Below are 7,500 nucleotides of genomic sequence, written 5' to 3' on the forward strand. Positions count from 1 at the left end.
AGCACTCATGCTGATGCTACATGAATGCATTCCATGCTGGTGGTGTGTAAAAAGCACCCAGCACACTCTGTAAAGTGGTTGGCATGAGGAAGGGCATCCAGCTGTAGAAGCCATGCCAAAACAGACAGCTGGGGTCTGGACAGCTGCCAGCTCCTGTCAAACCGTCCAGCTGTCTGTTGTGGCATGGCTTCTGCAGCTGGATGTCCTTCCTAATATAACAACACACTCATGCAGGTGAGCACACCAAACGTAGAGTAATATGCTTCTATTAAAGCTGCAAAATTATTACAAAATTGTTACTCAGAGTATCATGTTCCACCACAACTGTCTGACAAAGAGGAACAGGAAACTCTGAATAACAGTTTTGTGATAATTTTGCAACTTTAATAAAAGTATATATATATATATAATATATATATATATATATATATATATCGTAAAAAGCACCATCCGTCCGTGGCCGTTTGCCAGCTTCGTCTGGCACCTGTGCGGGTGGCACGTAAAAAGCACCCACTACACTCACGGAGTGGTTGGCATTAGGAAGGGCATCCAGCCGTAGAACCACTGCCAGATCAGACTGGGCCTGATGCAGCCTTCTGGCTTCACAGACCCCAGTCGAACTGTCCAACCCATGCTAGCATGGAGAGCGGACGCTAAATGATGATGATGATGATTGCTCAAGAACACAACACACAGCTCGGTCGATTCCTGGACCGGGCTGTGTGTTGTGTTCTTGAGCAAGACACTTTACTTCACATTGCTCCAGTTCACTCTGCTGTAGAAATGAGTTGCAAAGTCACTTGTGCCAAGCTGTATCGGCCTTTGCCTTTCCCTTGGATAACATCAGTGGTGTCGAGAGAGGAGGTGGGCATGAATGGACAACTGCTGGTCTTCCACAAACTACCTTGCCCAGACTTGTGCCTTGGAGGGTAACTTTCTAGGTGCAATCCTATGGTCATTCTTGACCAAAGGTGGGTGGGTGTTTTTACTCTTTACCCTTTATATGTATATATATATATATATATATATGCCTTCTGCTATATCCCTGGACTGACCCAAATCCTTTAATGAGGATTTGGTTGACAGAAACATAAATGTATGTGTGTGTGTGTATCTCTTTCTGTCTTGACATCGCATTATAGTTGTAAAATGATCAATCCCATATTACCTGCTTGAAAACAAGCAAGGTTATATACAAGTAATCATCATTTAATGTCTGTCTTCCATGGGGAGGATGGTTCACAGGAACTGGCCAGGTAGAAGACTACCCCAGGTTACTGTGTCTGTTTTGGCAGGGTTTTTACAGCTGGGTGCCCATCCTAACACCAACCACCATGCAGAGTGGACTGAGTGCTTTTTACATGGCACCAGCACAGATGAGGTCAGTCTTGGCATGGTTTTTACAGCTGGATGCCCTTCCAAATGCCAACCACTTTACAGTGTGAACTGGATGCTTTTTATGTGGCAGGGTCACCAAGTAACTTGCAAGACAAAGAAGTTCGAGAGGAGCAAGGGCATTTGAGGAGGGAAACTTGTGTTAGAGGATGAAAGATTAGAGTGTGAGATAGAGACAGGTGTGTTGTTATAATGGAGTAGACATTGGAGGAGGTGATCTTTTATGAGATGAAGAAGGATCAGAGCGTGACAGAGAAATAGAGGGGCAGAAACAAGTGTTTTGCTATAGAGGAGGTACATGGTTACCCAGTGAGCAGGAGAGAGAGAGAAAATCTCATAATGTGAAATTTTATGCATGGAAACAATTACTGAACATACACAGTACATAAAAACATGGGAATGAATATGAACCATAATATTATAATAGTGGAGGTGCAATGGCTCAGTGGTTAGGGCAGCTGTTTCGATTCCCAGACTGGGCGTTGTGTGTGTTTATTGATCGGAAACACCTAAAAGCTCCATGAGGCTCCGGCAGGGGTTCTCACTCTCTCTTCCTGTTTCTTGAGTAATGCTGCGATGGACTGGCGTCCTGTCCAGCTGGGGGGAACACATACGCCATCGAAACTGAGAAACCGGGCCCATGATCCTGGCTAGGCTTGAAAAGGGCACATAAAAAAAAAAGCTATAATAGGGGACATTCCAACCGTAGAAAATGGTTACTGTTTGAGAGGTGGGCATGGAATGAGAATTACTGGGAGAACAAGGGACAGTATCTTTTGTCTTATAGTTTACCTTCGTAATCGTCACCATCATCATAATCATTGCCATCATCATCTCTTGATGGATGAAGAACTTATCTGAAGTTGTTTGATGTTTATGGTGCATTATCTCTTTGTACAGCTCATTATAAACTTCTCATTTCATGTTGTTCCACTCCCTTCATCTGTGAATGAGTAAACCTGCAATGAACTTGCATCCTGTTCAGGAGGAAAATGTTGTGGATCTTTGTCACTTACACAAAAGATAGGGTTGGTGCATAATTATTGTGGATTTAATTCAACAAAATCAATAACAATATTAAACAAAAAATCTTTAAATGATGGTCTGACTGCCTGCCAAGCAAATGGGAAGCAGTAATTGAAGTAGATGGTGAATATGCTCCGGAATAATCATTTAAAGATGTTTTTGTTACATGTTGTTATTGTTTTTGTTGAATAAAATTTGTTGAAAAAAATTATGCACCAACCCAATAGAAACTGGGTAACTAGCCCTATGTTGTGATTTTGGTCACTTACACTGCAAACTGGGTAACCAGGCCTCTGTTGTGATTTTGGTCATTTCATTGCAAACTGGGTAACCAGCCCTATGTTGCGATTTTGGTCACATACAGTGCAAACTGGGTAACCAGCTCTGTGTTGTGATCTTGGTCACTTACAATGGAAACTGGCTAACCAGCCCTGTATTATGATCTTGGTCACTTAAACACAGTAAAACCTGGGTAACCAGCTCCATGTTGTGATCTTGGTCACTTACATACAATGGAAACTGGGTAACCAACCCTATATTTTGATTTTGGCCATTTACACACAAGGGTAACTGGGTAACCAGCCCTATGTTGGAATCTTGATCACTAACACATAACAAAAACTGGGGAACTTGCTTCATGTTGTGATCTTGGTCACTGACACAGAAAAGAAACTGAGTAACCAGCCATATGTTGTGATCTTGGTCACTTACAATGGAAACTGGATAACCAGCCCTATGTTGGGATCTTGGCCATTTACCCAAAATGAAAACTGGGTAATCAACCCTATGAGGTGTAGGATTTGAGACAATTATGTATGTAAAAGAAATATGATTAAGGTTGTTACCAGCAAAAATTTTCAGACCTTCTTCTATAAGTGCCAACGCTTTAGCAATATTTTTTGCAGTCAATTTAAGTGGAATTAGAAGAATTTCTATTTTATCAGTTTGTTTATGTTCTAAGGGGCAGTAGTAAATCAACCACATCATCCTTTTTCATACCCTACATCATGTGTGAGTGTCACATTATCTTACCAAATTTAATGTAGAATTTCTGCTTGTAGAAAACTTATATAATCATAGATACTACAGTTCTATATTTAAGAGATGAGAAATTACGTACATTATTTACATTTGATGGATATTTGTCCTGCATATGGCGTAATGGTTAAGAGCGCAGGCTACTAACCCCAAGATTCTGAGTTCGATTCCAGGCAGTGACCTGAGCAATAATAATAATAATAATAACATTGGAAAATACCTTAGGAATGAGAACCCAGGTTCGAAATTTCCCCAAGACACCTGGCGAAGGCTGGAGGGTATATCAGCCGAAACGTTGTGTTAACAACAAACAAGATGAAGATAAATATCTGTCAAATGTAAATAATGTATCACAGATACTGTCTGACCAAGCACCTTCCAATATTAAGGGTTTCACTTCATCCCTTAATGCAGCTGTTATCCATAACATCCATGTCAAGCTTCTCTATGTTTATATGATGGACTTTGTAAAATAATTTTTGTCATTGTTGATCTGGTATTTGAAACTAATTCACATGAAATTTTGACAGAAAGTTTTGATTTAACCCATTAGCATTTAAACTGGCCATATCCAGCCCAGATATTTTTACTGGTTTTATGTTCAAATTGACCAGATCTGGCCTCTCACACTTATCCCACAATGTCCTTCTAAAAATAAACAATCACTTCATCAAAATTTTGAAGTTGAACTTACAATATAATGCTTGATTAATTCAAAGCAATTTGTATAAATAAGAATTGCATTTGACAGAGTAATCTGAATGCTGAAGAGTTAATTCTCTTTTAACCCCTTGATGCCGGTATTACCCGAAGCATGTGAGACACTGCTCCAGTTTTTTTATCCAACGAGGCCACACAAACACATGAGTGCCAACGAGCTCGTCTCTATTTACATTCACCGTTACAATAACAGCATTGTACATTTACGTCTACCGGTTTATGAAAACGAACTATGTGAAGCTGTTTATCATAATATGATATGCATGAGTTATTCTGCTCAAGTTCAAAAAATAGCTTGCGTGTGGTACAACTCAAAACACGGTATTGTGCTTGTAAAGTATGCGCATGTCATTGGTCTACTGCTAGTCTCTTGACTTGAACGTAACCTAAAATAGCTACGATAATGCACGGGACGGCGAGCGTGTGCACAATAGCGAACCTAAACATACGTCAGCCACTATAAAGTCTGCGATAAATGTAGGGCAGCTCTACATCGTATATTTGTTAACCACGGGTAGGCAAGCAAAAGTGTGATCGCATATTTGTGTCAACCGTTGTCAAGGGGTTAAACCAGAAATTTGTACCATAGAACCCAGTGGGTAGCTATGAAAGGGTTAAACCTTTCTCAGCAACCTTAGTACCGGCCGGGAAAGAATCTCCATTAGAAGTTTAATTTTCCTTTTTCTGCAAATTATCATACAAACCTCTGATTAATATTTTTCTTTTGAATAACCATTGTGTGTATTGGTACATTATGTCAAGTCTGAGCTTAGATTAATATAGTTACGAGATGTTCCACCTTTAGCATTACATTTGACCAGTGGTTCTCAACTAGGGTCCAAATGACCCTTGGCCCATATGACCCATGAGGGTCCATGTGACCATTGAGGGTCCATATAAGAATTTTGGGGGTCTGTGCAAACAAAATAAACTGGAGTATATGCAGTAGCATGTAGTATATTAATATACAGTGGTATATTAAGGGTTCATTTTTATCTAATAAGTTAAAGCCTGGTGCTTATTCTATCAGTCTCTCTTGCCAAACCACTAAGTTATGGCAATGTAAACACACCAGCACCAGTTGGCAAGCAGTGGGAAGACGACAAACACAGACACAAAGACACACACATACAGATATATATATATATACACATACTTATATATATGATGGGCTTCTTTCAGTTTCCATCTACCAAATCCACTCACAAGGCTTTGGTTGGCTCAAGGCCATAGTTGAAGACTCTTGCTCAAGTTGCCACGTGGTGGGATTGAACCCTGAACCATGTGGTTAGTAAGCAAACTTCTTACCATGCAGTCATACCTGCACCTATTCCAGATGTGTTTATTGCAAGAAACAGCCAGGTTTCTTTCTCTGACGTTCCACACAGGTTCAACCGACACAAGTGAATGTATAATAAACAAAATAGGAATTTTGAAAGAAATATCTATAAAACTAGTTTCTACGTCAAATGGCTATGTGGGTTCACCAGAATGAAATAGTAATCAAAGGGGTCCATAGATTAAAAAAATGGTTGAGAAGCACTGTATGTGGCCTTTGCTAAAATAAGGTCTGAGTAGCTAATGGAGTGGCTTCTTGAATATTTGATTTTCTCTCTATAGTCACATATTGTCCTTATTGTAGACATTGTAGGCTCTATGTGGCTGAATTCTTCTCCAGCATGAAGCCTTTTTAAAACATCAAGTTTAATATCCAGTGTAATCCCTTTATGCATTTTTTTTTCGCACTATTGCTTTCGGCTAGACTTGATGGCTTCTTTCCAAAAATCTTGAATCGTAGTGTAAATCCATCAGTGGCAGCAATCAATAATTATCCACAACAGATATGTAGAAAAAAAAAAAAAATATCACCATGAAAGGACTGTTTTGTGAGAAGAAAAAAGTTATTTTGTTATTCCCTTAGATGTAAGAATGGAAATGAGAAGATGAAAGGGTGAACGACTGAGATGAGAGGAAGTACTGATTGATTCTAGTTAGGTTAGTTGAAGGGTTGCCAGCTTCATGGGCATTTCACTCCTTGCTCCTCTAACTTGAGCCATATTAACTGTACACACAGTCTCTCTCTCTCTCTTTTCTCCCTGTTGTATTGACATACAACATATGTAGTTACAGACATTATCTTGCTGGTACCGTTATTGTTATCAATTAATCCTGAAGAATGACTCTGTCTGAAATGTTGGTAACTCCCTTTCTGGTGTCTTTTCCAAATAATACAATTATTTCTAATTCAGACCAATAACAATCTCTTTACCATTGGTTTCATCTGATATACATACATATACATCTAAAAAGATGTATGTATATATTTTTCTCTCTGCATATATATATATATCTCTTTCTCTCTACATGCATATATATATATATACATATGTGTGTGAGTTATGTTTGCATATAAATATGTGTGTAGATGTATATATATGTGCGTGTATATATGCATGTGTGGAGGTACATGGCTTAGTGGTTAGAGCAGCTGACTCACAGTCAAGGGATTGCAGGTTTGAATCTCAGACCGGGCGATGTGTGTGTTTATGAGTGAAACACCTAAGCTCCACGTGGCTCCAGCAGAAGGTAATTGTGAACTTCTGCTGACTCTTTTGCCACGACTTTCTCTCACTCTTTCCTCCTGCATCTTGCAGCTCACCTGCAATGGACTGGTGTCCCGTCCAGGTGGGGAACCTATATGCCAAGGAAACCGGGAAACCGGCCCTATGAGCCAGGGATGGCTCGAGAAGGAACAAACAATATGTATCATCACCATCATCGTTTAACATTCTCCTCTCATGTTGGAATAGGTTGGACAGTTTGATAGAAGCTGGCCAGGTGGGAGCTTGTGTCATGCTTCAGTGTCTGTTTTGGTATGGTTTTTACAGCTGGATGCCCTTCCTAACACCAACCATTCCATAGAGTGGGCTGAGAGATTTTTACATGGCACTTGCACAGGCGAGGACAGTTTTGGCATGGTTTTTACAGCTTGATGCCCTTCCAAATGCCAACCACTTTACAGTGTGGACTGGATGCTTTTTAAGTGCTGCCTGCACTGGCGGGGGGGGGGGCACCAAGTGACTTTACTAGACGAAGAGTCTTTGAGAAGGTTTATGATTTTCTGTATAAATGTGTGTGTGTGTATAAGTGTGTGGATGTATTTAACAGATTTAACCAAGAAATTCGGTTTTCTCCAGTTCATAATTTGTGCCTCTGAAATAGAATTTGCGAAACAGTTTTAAAAGTATCTGTTTGTTTATATGTGTGTACGTATATAAACGTATGCATATATTGTGTGTAGGCGTATGTAGACACACAAAC

The 7,500-nt window shown here is 39.8% G+C and overlaps 1 protein-coding gene and 1 long non-coding RNA gene across 2 annotated transcripts in view; both read left to right on the top strand.

The window, feature by feature from the left end:
* Positions 1-7,500, top strand: part of LOC115224739 (epidermal growth factor receptor substrate 15-like 1) — a 269,100-nt gene that overhangs the window by 6,858 nt on the left and 254,742 nt on the right. The window lies entirely within an intron of this gene.
* Positions 1-7,500, top strand: part of LOC118768017 — a 15,915-nt gene that overhangs the window by 1,846 nt on the left and 6,569 nt on the right. The window lies entirely within an intron of this gene.

Source organism: Octopus sinensis, linkage group LG26 (assembly GCF_006345805.1).
Source record: "Octopus sinensis linkage group LG26, ASM634580v1, whole genome shotgun sequence".
Taxonomy (NCBI): Eukaryota; Metazoa; Mollusca; class Cephalopoda; order Octopoda; family Octopodidae; genus Octopus; species Octopus sinensis.